At 36.1% G+C, this 14920-nt stretch overlaps 1 protein-coding gene and 1 pseudogene across 6 annotated transcripts in view; one reads left to right on the top strand and one right to left on the bottom strand.

Annotated features, from left to right (window-relative positions):
- Positions 1–14920, bottom strand: part of DOCK3 (dedicator of cytokinesis 3) — a 525427-nt gene that overhangs the window by 466008 nt on the left and 44499 nt on the right. The window lies entirely within an intron of this gene.
- On the top strand, positions 4280–14331 carry LOC112833733 (eukaryotic initiation factor 4A-I pseudogene; annotated as a pseudogene).

Here is a 14920-nt window from a genome sequence, read left to right as displayed (position 1 = left end):
ATAGCACACAATCTCAATATGATGTTTATTGAGCTGGAAAACTGTCATTATGCAGTAGCATAATTATAAGGAATTGTTTCTGCCTGGAAGTACAAAAAATATGATTTTTTTAAAAAACCTTGCAACCATACACTGAGATCTGAAATATGATAGTTTAAGGCCACGGATGCAAACTCACAAACCTAGAAAATTAATACAAATGAGGCTCATTAGAGATAAACTGAAAATAAGTAATAAAAATAAAGTAATACTTTATTTAAGGCAGAAAAAAACACCCTACAATTTTCCATTGTGATTTGGAAACAGTCCTTCCACTGTAATTGACGGCATAAAAGGCCAACACTGACAAAATGCTGGGATTCAAAGGGTGGATCTAATCTTTACCTATGATAGAAAACAGAAGAAAACCCCTAAGTCACTTCACTTTAAAACCTAACTTCATGCCTCAAGCAGAGAAACTTGCCTGAGAATTTGATGAAAGCTGTGGCCACTCCTTGAGAAACATGCACCTAAGTTCACTGACATCCATGGAAAACAGTCACTGCTTTCTAAAAACCTTGCAAGAATATAGCACTCGATCATAAATTCCTGGGTCAAGCATTCAAGAAAATAGGACTTCTGGTTCTTTATGGGAAAAACTTCACACCCTATACTCCACTGATAATTAGTATCCCAATACCTAAGAAGGAATTCCTTGATGAATTACTGGGTTTGTTAGGATGTAAAAGTTTAAAAATCATCATTTTCTTCTGCTCCAACAAATACTTAGGTCATAAAATTTTTAAATTTAAATTGCAAAGGAAGCTAGCCAAATAAAAGCATCCAATTTCACTCCCTCCTAAAATCTAACTAAAATCATAGTTAAGAAAAAAAATTATTTTTAGTCCTGTAACCCACAGGATGAAGAAAATGGGAAAGGAAACAAAACCTAAATAATTTTAAAAGCTGAAAAACAGATGGGCAAGTCTGAGAAAAATCAAACCCACACCAAGAGTAAAAAGAACCAACCCAATTTACACCTCAAAATTCTTAACAAGCTCAAGAACTGGCAATAACGCGTAACTCTGGAAGTGGCGGGAAGGAGGAAGGAGTTCAAGAGAGATGCTAAAATAAGAAAAGATTGATTTAAAATTTCTAGATAGCATTTAGATCATTAGATTCACCTCCTCCAATCCACATCTCAGTGTATCCCCTTTCCTCCACTGGAAAGTTTATTCTCCAAAAGAGTGAATGGATGTTTACCAAGATTGGGTGACACCTGGCTCATCTGAGGAGTGAGGATGCGTAACAAAAAAATAGGAGGATTATATGAACATATACAGAAAAAACTTCCAACCTTAGCTCAGAATTCTGGTATCCTAGGCTTTTTACCCTTCGGGCATTCTCATGCTATTCATTTATAGTTAATAAAAAGGGCCCCCAAGGACCCAACATATTGGACAAAAATAAACCCACCCTAAAAAACAAACTGTGAAATTTGTGAACATGTGAAATCCCAGAACCCTGGGAGCAGAATTATGGTTCTATTAATAAGCTTCCAAATAGGAAAAATAGATCATACCCAAAAGATCAGGAGTCATAGACTTCTTAATACTAAACTGCACACCAGAAAACAATGGACAATGCCTTAAAAATGCTGAAGGAAAGTAATTTCTAACTTAGCATTCTATACCTAACTAAACTATTAATAAAGAGTTAGGATAAAATGAAGACCTCTTCAGACATATAAATTGTTTAAAGGCTATAGAGGAAAATGTAAACCGAAAGCACTTTGGAAAACAATTTGGCATTATCTTCTCAGATTGGTCTATGCATGTCTTAATTCAGCAACTCCTCTCCTAATCACATACCCTAAGAAAAATAAACATGTACGCCAGGAGGCAACACAAGAAGGTTCAAAGCAGCACTGTTCTTAATAACAAAAGAGAAAAAAATAAATAAATATGAACTGACAGAAAGATGGATTAATGAAGTCCAATATATTAGAGCTACGCACAACACTGGTGAATCTTAGATTTACATTATTTATTTTTTAAATTACAATTTAAACTTTTTCTTTCTCAGTATATAGTTCTATGAATCTTAGCACATGCATAGATTTGTGTTATCACCACAAACTATATTCAGAACAGTTCAATCACCCCAAAAAAACTCCCTTATGCTATCTCTTTCAAGTCACTCCTTCCCCCCCATCTCTACCCATGGCAATTGGTGATCTGTCTTCCATCACTATAGTTTTGCCTTTTAGAGAATGCCATAAAAATCGAGTCATATAGTATGTAACCACTTTGACTTCTTTCATTCAACATAACCCCCCTGAAACTCACTGAAGTTGTTGCATGTATCAACAGTTCATTCCTCTTAACTGTTAAATAGTATTTTATTCTGTGGATACACCACACTTTTGTTTATTCACCCAATGCCAAACTGACAACTGGGTGATGCAGATGTGGGACACATATGAGCCAACAGCTCAGTTCATTGACCACTCGTATGTCTTCTTTTGTGAAGACTGTTCAAGTCTTTTGCCCATTCTTTTGTTGTGTTGTTACTGAGATTTTTGTTTTTTGTTTTTCCTACTACAAACCCTATCACTGAGTTTTGAGATTACAAGTCATCTGCCATATAAATGGTTAGCAAATAATTTATCCAGGACTATGACTGCCTTTTAGCTTTCTCCACTGTGTCTTCAGCAAAGCAAATTTTTAAAATTTTGATTAAGTGCATTTCATCAAAATTTTTCCTTTTATAGTTTGTGCCTTTTGTGTCCTATTTAAGAAATCTCTGTCCAACCTAAAGCCACAAAGATATTCTTCTTCATTTTCTTCTAGAAATTTAATAGTTTTAGCTCTTAAGTCTCTGACACATCTCAAGTTAATTTTGCCCTAAGAAAAAGGCTGAGGATCTTATTTTTCATACAGAAATCCAGCTGTTCCCATACCCTTTGTTGAAAACACTGTCCATTCTCCCACTGACCTGCCTTAGCATATTTATCAAAATCAATTGAGCATGTAAGTATGGGTCTACTTTTTTTTTTCTTTTTAGTTTCAGAGGTAGAATTTAGTGATTCATCAGTTGTTTACTTCTGGATTCTATCCAATTTCATTGATCTATATGTCAATAGTTATGCCAATACCGCACGTCTTAATTATAGTAGCTCAATGTAAGTCAGGATAAACCCTAAATGCTTATGATGTATTATCATTTTCATGTACCTTTGCATTCAGTTTGCTAAAACTCTATTAAAGATTTTTATGTCAATGTTTATGATGAATTTTGTTCTGTAGTTGTCTTGTTTTGTAATATGTTTGATTTTGTTAAGGTAATATCAATTCACATAATAAACTGGGAACTGTTCTCTCCTCTATTTTCTGAAACAGGTTGTTAGGGTTGGTATCATTTCTACCTAAATGTTTTATATAATTTATCAGTGAAACCATCGAGGCCTGAGTTTTCTTTGTGACACAGTTTTTAATTACAAATTCCATTTCTTTAGTGGATATAGGGCTATCATAGTTTCCTATTATTCCTTGAATAACTTCTATTAATTTGTATAGTTCCAAGAATCTTCCATTTCACCTAGGTTGCAAAGTTCAAGGTATAAAATGTATAATATTCCCTTATTATCCTTTTAATGTCTGTGGGATCTGTAGTGATACACTCTCTTTCTTTCTTCATATTGGTAATCAGTATCTCCACTCTTTTTTCTAAATCAGTCTGTCAGCTTAGTGTCCTTCTCTTTTCAGTATATAAGCTTTTATTTCCATTGATTTCCTGTATTATTTTTCTGCTTTCATTTTACTGATTTATGCTCCTATCTTTATTCTTTTACTTACACTGGACTTAATTTACTTTACCTTTTTCTAATTACCTAAGATGGGAACTCAGATCATTTTTTTTTTTTTTTTTTGTAGATCACTGATTTTAGATCTCTTGTTTGCTAATATAGGCATTTAAAGCTATACATTACCTGCTAGTTTTGGGTTTGGCTGCAACCCACAAATTTTGATATTTTGTATTTATCATTCAGTTCCAAATATTTCCTAATATCACTTATGATTTCAATTTTGATCATGGATTATTGAAAAGAGTTTTAATTTCCAAATGTTTGAGATTTTCCCAGTTGTTACTGATACCTAACTTGATTCTGTTGTCAGAAAACATACTCTGTGACTTCAATCTTTCTGAATTTATTATATATTGTTTTAAATTCCAACATAGGCTATGTCCTGGTAAACACACTATGTGCATTTGAATCTGCATTCTGTTGTTGAGTATAATGTCCTATAAATATCAATGTCAAGGTAAGTTGATAATGTCCAGATCTATGTTTTTACTGATTTCTTTTTTAGTTATGTCAATTGCAACTGAAAGGAGAAACTGATGAATTGGCCCTTAATCATTACAAAATATTCATTATCTGTTAATGCTTTCTATCCTGAAATCATTTCTATGATATTAATACAGTCACTCCATACCTTATACTTCCTGCTATCAAGGTATATCTTTTTCCATCCATTTGCTTTCACCACTTATATATTTAAAGTGAGTTTTGTTTATAGACATGTAAGTCTATAGTCTATAGACATATAAGTCCATTCATAGATGGTTGGGTCTTGTTTTTAAAATTCATTCCTCCTTTTAACTGGAATATTTAGTGCACTAACATTTAATACGATTTTTGATATAACTGAGTTTGGGATTGTTCCTTTGTTATTTTTCTATTTTTTTAAAGATTTTTATTTATTTGAGAGAGAGAATGAGAGAGAGCAAGCACATGAGAGGGAAGAGGGTCAAAGGGAGAAGCAGACTCCCCACTGAGCAGGGAGCCTGATGTGGGACTCGATCCCGGGACTCCAGGACCATGACCTGAGCCGAAGGCAGTCGCCTAACCAACTGAGCCACCCAGGCGCCCCTTGTTATTTTTCTATTTACCTCCCCTGTTTTTTGTTCTTCTGTTTCTCCTTTTCTGCCTTGTTTATGTCAATATTTCACAGAACCGTATTTTAGTTTTCTAATCTTTTTTCCAATGTTACTGAGATATAACGGACTATAAATTTATACTAATTTAAGCTGTACAATTAATGATTACATACATAAAAAATAAATGATTATCACAGTAAGTTCAGTCACTATCCATCATCTCACACAGTTACAATTTTTTTTCTTGTGGTAAGAACTTTTAAGATTTACTCTCTTAACAACTTTTAAATATACAACACAGTACTGTTACTATAGTCACCATGCTGCCCATTATATCTCCAGAACTTATTTTTCTTATAACATGAAGTTTGTACCTTTTAACCATCTTCACCCATTTTCCTCATTCCCCATCCCCTGCCTCTAGCAACCTCCAATCTGTTCTGTTTCTATGAACTTGGTTTTTTTTAGAGATCATACAGTATTCTTCTTTATCTGTGTGACTTATTTCATTTAGCATAATGCCCTCAAGGCCTACCCGTGTTGCAAATGGCAAGATTTCCTTTTTTTTTTTAATTTTATTATGTTATGTTAGTCACCATACAATACACATCATTAGTTTTTGATGTGATGATCCACGATCCATTGTTTTCGTATAACACCCAGTGCTCCATGTAGTACATGCCCTCCTTAATACTATCACCGGGCTAACCAATCCCCCCTCCCCCTCCCCTCTAAAACCCTGTTTGTTTCTCAAAGTCCATAATCTCTCATGGTTCATCGATTTCCTTCTTTTTTATAACTGAGTATTCCATTGTACATATAACACCACATTTTTTTATCCATTCATTTGTTGATGGAAACTTAGAGTAGTTTCCATGTCTCAGCTATCATAAATAATGCTGTAATGAACTTGAGAATGAAGATACCTCTTCGTGACAGTGATTTCATTTCCTCCACGTATATACCCATAAGTGGAATTGCTGGATCATATGGTAGTTCTATTTTCAATTTTTTTAAGAACCTCCATACTATTTTCCACAATTCTTGCACCAACTTACATTCTAACAGTGTACCAGAGTTTCCTTTTCTCCACATCCTCATTAACACTTATCTCTTGCCTTTTTTTTAAAGATTTTATTTATTTACTTATTTGACAGAGACACAGCGAGAGAGGGAACACAAGCAGGGGGAGTGGGAGAGGGAGAAGCAGGCTTCCCGCAGAGCAGAGAGCCTGATGCAGGGCTTGATCCCAGGACCCTGGGATCATGACCTGAGCCGAAGGCAGACGCTTAACGACTGAGCCACCCAGGCGCCCCATCTCTTGCCTTTTTGATGATGATCATTTTTTTTAAGATTTTAAGTAATCTCTACACCTACCATGGGACTTGAACTCACAACCCTGAGATCAAGAGACACGCTCCACTGACTGAGCCAGCCAGGCGCCCCTACTGATGACCATTCTAACAGGTGTGAGGTGATATTTCATTGTAGTTTTGATTTCCATTTCTCTGATAATTATTGATGTTGAGTACCTTTTTCATGTACCTCTTGATCATTTGTAGAAGTTCTTTGGAAAATGTCTATTTAGTTCCTCTGGCCATTTTTAAATCAGATTATTTTTTATTGAGTTGTATGAGTTCTCTACATATTTTAGATATTACCCTCTTATCAGATGTGTAACTTGAAAACAGTTTACAATATTATTTGGGAAAGACAAGAATAGGATCCCATTACATAGAAGAGTTCTAGGGCATACTGTGAAGTCAAGAGTGTATATTCAGGGCAGTAAGCAGTTTTCAAACAACAACAATGCAGAAGGATAACCAACTGAACACCACTGCAATCTGAATGCTTTTATAATTATAAACATTTGGTACACAGCAGTAGCAACTGTAATAATAATAATTACTGCTTCTTATATTGTTTTGAGGTTTATAAAACCTTCAAATCTGTCATTTAGCTTCCATTTTTTAGTTCTGGGGTAGCCAAGGTAATGGCAGTTACATAAATCCAAATTACAACACATCCTCCCAAACTCTACAAACCAAAAAGGAAATGAAGTAAAATCACAAAAATTCCATGTTGTCAACACAACTAGAAGACACAGAATACTACAAATTTCAAATTACCTGTAAGTAGAACAAAAAAATACCAATTCCCAGCAGAGATGTTTTTAGAATTCTCACTCCAGCCCTATGTAGAGATCAAACAGGTGGTGGGGGTGAGCCACAAGGGGAAAAAGGGAGGAAAACAGATGAACTAAGATTGAACAAAAATTAGCTCCAGAAAGAGAAAATCCATCCCAAGGGGGAAAATACTGAAAAAGAGCTGTGGTAGATCAGTGCAAACTTAAAGAAAGTGCTTAAATGTGGACATGGAACTCAAAAGAGCAGTCTTAGGAAGAGATTTATTCAGGGGATAATGGAGAGGCAATCTTTTTAAATGGTACAGTGAAGGGACAAAAAATAGAGGGGGAAATTTAGGATCCTGAAAAAAGAAACTTAAAAAAAGAAAGACAAAAAAGTCAAAAGACATACAGCTTTCACCACCAACACCCATTCAAAAGACAACCAGTAAAGAGACCATACTATGCTACAGCATAAGACATTAGTTCTGAACCAGAAATCTTATAAACTATGCCAAAAACCAGCCATGCTCATGAAATGCAAAAGCAGAAACATTCTTCATCTATATGAAATTACTATAAGGAAAAAGAAAAGGCTCAAACACTTCAACTAAAAAAAGTCTTAACTCCCATTCCCCCTGCCCCAAAAAACCAACTATGGAGCAAAAGAAAACTCACTACTACACACTTGTAGCATCTAATATATGGGGATAAAAAAAAAAAAAAAAAAAAAAAACTTGAATTATAAATTTGAAAAATAAAAACAAAAATGGACCAGAAGACAAGAAGAAAAGAAACAAGAGTTGGTAAAAATCCAAGAAAAATAGAAGAAAAGCCAAAATCATATCGGAAATGAAGACCAGATTTGAATGAAAACTTCATAAGGTACTCTGAAGAAAAACAAGGAAACGAGAATATGAGTGAGATTAAGAAGTGAAAGAGAGAGCACTTGAAATGGAAAACAGGGGGCACCTGGGTGGCTCAGGTGTTAAGCATCTGCCTTCGGCTCAGGTCAGGATCCCAAGAGTCCTAGGATCGAGCCCCACATCAGGCTCCCTGCTCAGCAGGGAGTCTGCTTCGCCCTCTCACTCTCCCTCTGTGCGCGCTCTCTCTCTCTCTCTCTCTCAAATAAATAAATAAATAAATCTTTTTAAAAAAAGGAAATGGAAAACAAGTCAAGATTTTAAACTTGGAAGTTTAAATGGAATTCCTAAAAACTAAAAGCAAAACACTGGAATGAGTCTAAAAATTAAAACTATAATGAGAAAGATTTCCTAAAATAAAATAAAAACTGAATCTACATATTGACATTGTTCATCAGGCACCCGGGAAACTGACCCACAATGAAAAACTCTGAGACATGTCCTAAAAAAGCTACTAGACTTTTAAAGATAAAGAAAAAACTCCTCAACGCATCAAAAACAAACAAATCAGTTAATAACACAAGAAAACTACACTAATATCAGAATTCTTAAAAATAAGGTAACAATTAAGCAGCATTTTCAAGAAACCATAAGAAATAAAGTATGAATCAAGCTGTCCTTCAAGTACCAAGACATTTTTTGAAATTTTGAGCATTCAAGAATTCAGAGAATTTTATACCCATGTCCCCTTCTTGAGCAAACTACTAAATAAGACTCATCCAACCAAAAGATGACTAGAGAAAGAACTATAAAGGAAATGACTGTAAAACTAATATATTTAATTATAGATCTAATAATAAAGAGTCAGAGGTGAGAGTAAATATATAAAAGTTATACGTTTTGATGACAATGCAACTAAATATTAAAGAAAGGGAGAAAAGGAAGAAAAGTGAAATTAGCTTATTGTTCATTGTATAATAGGTGAGGGACAAAGGATAATACTGGAAAATAGCAAACCATATAGTAACACAGGATATTAAGGGCATTTGAAAAAAAGTATTACTAGGATAAAAAACATAAGTGTTGCTAAATATCCACAAGACTGAAAAAAAGGCACAAAAAGATGGAGAGAACATCACACTATAACAAAGATAACAAATATAATTCACATAGTAATTATTTTTTAAAAAGTACGGCAGGGTCGAGACCAAAATTAAGTCATACCTATAAATGTGAATGGGCTTTATTCATCCATTAAAAGACAAACATTTTCAGTCTGATACAAACAGCAAGACCCAACTACATGCTTTATATAAAAAGAAAACACATCTAAAATAGAGTGACTCAGAAATGCAAAAAAGGGGATTTTTCAGTCTATGAATCATTTCAAATTAGTTTTTGTGTATGGTGTGGAGGAAAAGTCAAGACTAATTTTTTCCATATGAGTATCAAGTTCTTCTAGCACCATTTGATTAAAAGATTGTTCATTCATTATTCACTGAATTACATGGTCTCTTTGTCAAAAATCCCCATTACATAAATCCATGTACACATAAATACTGTACACAAAATCCATGTACAAATAAATAACTGGCTTATGTATATATGGTCTCTGTTTTGTTCCACTGATCTAAATGTCTATCTTTGCACAATGCCATAATGCCTTGCTTACTATAGCTTCAAAAGAAGTTGTGGAATCAGACTGCATACACTCTCCAACACTATTCTTTTTAAAAACGGTTTTGACTGTTCTAGATCTATATAAATTTTAGCTTATCAAATTCTGCAAAAAAAAGTCTGCTAGATATTGATTGGGATAATAATATGAAGTCTTCCAGCCTATGAACATACTATGTCTCAACTTATTTAGATCTTTAATTTCTCAGCAATGTTTTCTTATTTTCAAAACAGAGCTCCTACATATCCTACAAATTTTGTTGTATTTATCCCTAGGTGGTCAATGTTTTTGATGTTATTGTAAGCATGTTCTATAATTTCACAAACTGTTCATTATAAAAACAAAAATATACAACTCATTTTATTTATATTGGCCTTGTTCTGAGACCCTGCTAAACTCCATAATTAATTCTCTTTTTAGATTATTTACAATTTTCTATGTACATAATCATGGTCATCTAGAAGTCGAGGGTTTTACTTCTTTACTTCTGGTATTTACCTTTGCTATAGGCATACCTCATTTTATTGCACTTTGCTTTACTGTGCTTCACAGATTTTGCATTTTTTACAAATTGAAGCTTTGTGACAATCCTGCCTCAAGCCAAGTCTGTCAGTACCATTTCTGCAACAGCATTAGCTCAATTCAAGTCTCTATGTCACATCTTGGTAATTTATGCAATATTTTAAACTTTTTCATCATTATTAGTGTAATCAGTGATCTTTAATGTTACTATTGTAACTGTTTTGGGTTCCATGAACTGTGCCCATAAAAGACAGGTAAACTTCAATAAATGTTATGTGTGTGTTCTGACTGCTCTACCAACCAGCCATTCCTCTCTTTTCTTCTCCTCAGGCCTATTCCCTGAGACACAAAAATATTGAAATTAGGATAATTACTAGCCCTAAATGGCCTTTAAATATTCAACTGAAAGGAAAACTCAGGTCTCTCACTTTATTTTTTTTAATTTTATTATGTTATGTTAGTCACCATACATTAGTTTGTGATGTGGTGATCCACAATCCATTGTTCCTGTATAACACCCAGTGCTCCATGCAGTACGTGCCCTCCTTAATACCATCACCAAGCTAACCAATCCCCCCTCCCTCCTCCCCTCTAAAACCCTGTTTGTTTCTCAGAGTCCATAGTCTCTCATGGTTCATCTCTCCCTCCGATTCCCCCCTGCCTTCATTTTTCCCTTCCTTCTCCTAATGTCCTCCACGCTATTCCTTATGTTCCACAAGTAAGTGAAACCATATGATAGTTGACTTTCTCTGCTTGACTTATTTCACTTAGCATAATCTCCTCCAGTCCCATCCATGTTGATGTAAAAGTTGGGTATTCATCCTTTCTGATGGCTGAGTGATATTCCATTGTATATATGGACCACATCTTTATCCATTTGTCTGTTGAAGGGCATCTCAGCTCTTTCCACAGTTTGGCTATTGCAGACATTGCTGCTATGAACACTGGGGCGCATATGGCCCTTCTTTTAACTACATCTGTGTCCTTGGGGTAAATACCCAGGAGTACAATTGCTGGGTCATAGGGTAGCTCTATTTTTAATTTTTTTCAGGCACCTCCACACTGTTTTCCAAAGTGGCTGTACCAACTTGCATTCCCACCAACAGTGTAAGAGGGTTCCCCTTTCTCCACAACCTCTCCAACATTTGTTGTTTCTTTCCCTGTCCATTTTTGTCATTCTCACTGGTATAAGATGGTATCTCAATGTGGTTTTGATTTGAATTTCCCTGATGGCTAATGATGATGAACATTTTTTCATGTGTCTGTTAGCCATTTGTATGTCTTCTTCACAGAAGTGTCTTTTCATACCTTCTGCCCGTTTTTTGACTTATTTGTTTTTTGGGTGTTGAGTTTGAGAAGTTCTTTATAGATCTTGGATACTAGCCCTTTATCTGTAATGTCATTTGCAAATATCTTCTCCCATTCTGTGGGTTGTCTCTTTGTTTTGTTGACTGTTTCCTTTGCTGTGCAGAAGCTTTTTATCTTAATGAAGTCCCAAAAGTTCATTTTTGCTTTTGTTTCACTAGCTTTTGGAGATGGACCCTCAACTCTGTGGTCAAATAATCTTTGACAAAGCAGGAAAAAACATGCAATGGAAAAAAGACAGTCTCTTCAATAAATGGTGCTGGGAAAATTGGACATCCACATGCAGAAGAATGAAACTTGACCATTCTCTAACACCATACCCAAAGATAAACTCAAAATGGATGAAAGACCTCAATGTGAGACAGGAATCCATCAAAATCCTAGAGGAGAACATAGGCAGTAACCTCTTGGACATTGACCACAGCAACTTCTTTCAAGATACATGTCTCTCACTTTAAATCAAAAGCCAGAAATGGGGGCCCCTGGGCGGGTCAGTCGGTTAAGTGTCTGCTTTCGGCTCAGGTCATGATCCCAGGGTCCTGGGACTGAGCCCCGCATCAGGCTCCCTGCTTGGTGGGGAGCCTGCTTCTCCCTCTCCCTCTGCTGCTCCCCCTGCTTGTACTGTCTGTCTCTCTCTGTCAAATAAATAAATAAAATCTTTTAAAAAAACAAAAACAAAAGCTAGAAATGATTAAGCTTAGTGAAGAAGGCAAAATGCCTAGCCAAAAGCTAGGCCTCTTGCATCAGACACTTAGCCAAGTTGTGAACTCAAGGGAAATGTTATTGAAGGAAATTAGAAGTACCACTCCAGTGAATGCACAAATTATAAGACAGCAAAACAGTCTTATTGCTGATATGGATGATATATGCTGGATAAAAGATCAAACCAGCCATAACATTCCTTTAAGCCAAAACCTAATACAGAGCAAGGCCCTTACTCTCTTCAATTCTACAAAGACAGGAGGGATGAGGAAGCTACAGAAGAAAAGTTTGAAGCTAGCAGAGGTTAGTTCATGAGGTTTAAGGAAAGAAGAGATCTCCCTAATACAGAAGTACAAGGAGAAGCAGGAAGTATTGATAGAAGCTGCAGCAAGTTATCCAGAAGATCTAACTAAGATAGTTAATGAAGATGGCTACAGTAAACAACAGATTTTCTATGTAAACAAAACAGCCTTATATATTGGAAGATGCATCTAAAATTTTCATAGGTAGAAAGAAGTCAATGCCTGGCTTCAAAGCTTCAAAGGACACACTAACTCTCTTATTAAGGGCTAATGTAGCTAGTGACTTTAAGGTGAAGCCAATGCTCACTTACCATTATGAAAATTCTAGGGCCCTTAAAAATTATGCTAACTCTACTCTGCCTGTGTCTATAAATGGAATAACAAAGCCTAAATGACAGCACTTCAGTTTACAACATGGTTTACTAAATGTTTTAAGGCCACGGTTAAGACCTACCATTCAGAAAAAAGTTCCTCTCAAAATATTAATGCTCACTGACAATGCACCTGGTCACCCAAGAGCTTTGATATACAATAAGATTAATGTTGTTTTCATGCCTGCTAACACATCCATTTCAGCCCATGGTTTGTGGAGTGATTTCAACTGTCAAGTCTTATTGTTTAAGAAATACGTTTTGTCTAGTTTCTAAAGATCATATCTGCCAGGTCAAGATTCCCCATCCAGACACAATGGCCCCAATGAGATGGAGCCCAAAGGTGTCACTGAGAGTAACTGGAAGGAAACTATTGACAGCTTTGATGACGTGAACCTTTCTGAGTCCCTTTCCATCACCTCTATTCGTATCGTTTTGAGAAGCCTTCTGCTATCCAGCAGCAAGCCATTTTTCCTTGTATCAGGGTTATGATGTGATTGCTCAAGCCCAATCTGGGACTGGAAAAACAGCCACTTTTGCCATATCGATCCTGTAAGAGATTAAGTCGGATCTAAAGGCTACATAGGCTTTGGTCCTGGCACCCACTAGAGAGTTGGCTCAGCAAATACAAAAAGTAGTCATGGCATTAGGAGATTACATGGGTGCCTCTTGCCATGCCTGCATTCAGGGGACCAATGTACATGCTGAGGTGCGTAAGCTGCAGATGGAAGTTCCCCATATCATTCTGGGTACCCCAGGTCACATGTTTGATATGCTTAACCAGAGATAACTATCTCCCAAAGACATCAAGATGTTTGTACTAGACAAGCTGATGAAATGTTAAGCCACAGATTCAAGGACCAAATCTATGACATATTCCAAAAGCTCAGTAGCAATACCCAGGTAGTTTTGCTGTGAGCTACAATGCCTTCCAACATGCTTGAGGTGACAAGAAGTTCATGAGGGATACCATTTGGATTCTGGTCAAGAAGGAAGTGTTGACCCTGGAGGGTATCCACCAGTTCTACATGAATGTGGAACAAGAAGAGTGGAAGCTGGACACACTGTATGACTTGTATGCAACCCTTACCATCATGCAGGCAGTCATATTCATCAATACCCAAAGGAAGGTTGATTGGCTCACTGAAAAGATACAGCCCCAAGACTTCACCACATCCACCATGCACCGAGATATGGACCAAAAGGAATGAGATGTTATCACGAGGGAGTCACTCTACTGATCACAGATTTGCTGGCCAGAGGCACTGATGTGCAGCAGGTTTCTTTAGTCAACAATTATGACCTTCCCACCAACAGGGAAAACTACATCCACAGAATCAGTCATGGTGGACAATTGTGCCGTAAGGGTATGGCTATTAACATGGTGACAGAAGAAGACAAGAGGCCTCTTCAAGACATTGAGACCATCTAAAACACCTCCACTGAGGAGATGCCCCTCAGTGTTGCTGACCTCATCTGAGGGGCTACCCTGCTACCTAGCCCTACCCAGGGTTCAGTCCATGGGGGGCTGAAGAGGACAAGGAAGGGGGAGAGAAGCAAGCCAAGGGATGGACATGTCATTTTTTTGAGTAAATGTCACTTTTTGAGGCAAAAAAGAAATACAAATTTGTAAGGTTATAGCTGCCATAGATAGTGACTCCTTTATCTGGACACAGTAAATTGAAAACCTTCTGGAAAGGATTCACAATTCTAGATGCCGTTAAGAACTTTCATGATTCATAGGAAGAGGTCAAAATATCAATATGAACAGGAGTTTGGAAGCAGCTGATTTCAACCCTCATGGATGACTTCGAAGGATTCACTACTTTTGTGGAGAAAGTAACAATAGATGTGGTATAAGTAGCAAGAGAACCAGAATTAGTAGTTAAGAGCCAGAAGATGTGATTGAATTGCTGCAATTTCATGATAAAACTCGAACAGATAAAAAAAATAAAAATAAAAAACACTTGAACAGATAAGGAGTTTCTTCTTATGGATGAACAAAGAAACTGGTTTCTTGAGATGGAATCTACTCCTGGTGACAATGCTGTGAAGACTGTTGAAATGAC

Source organism: Callorhinus ursinus, unplaced genomic scaffold, assembly GCF_003265705.2.
Source record: "Callorhinus ursinus isolate GAN/ISIS: 27379988/994484 unplaced genomic scaffold, GSC_fseal_2.0 scaffold15, whole genome shotgun sequence".
NCBI lineage: Eukaryota > Metazoa > Chordata > Mammalia > Carnivora > Otariidae > Callorhinus > Callorhinus ursinus.
Note: the sequence above shows the minus strand (reverse complement) of the source record. Positions and strands in the feature narration are given on the sequence as shown.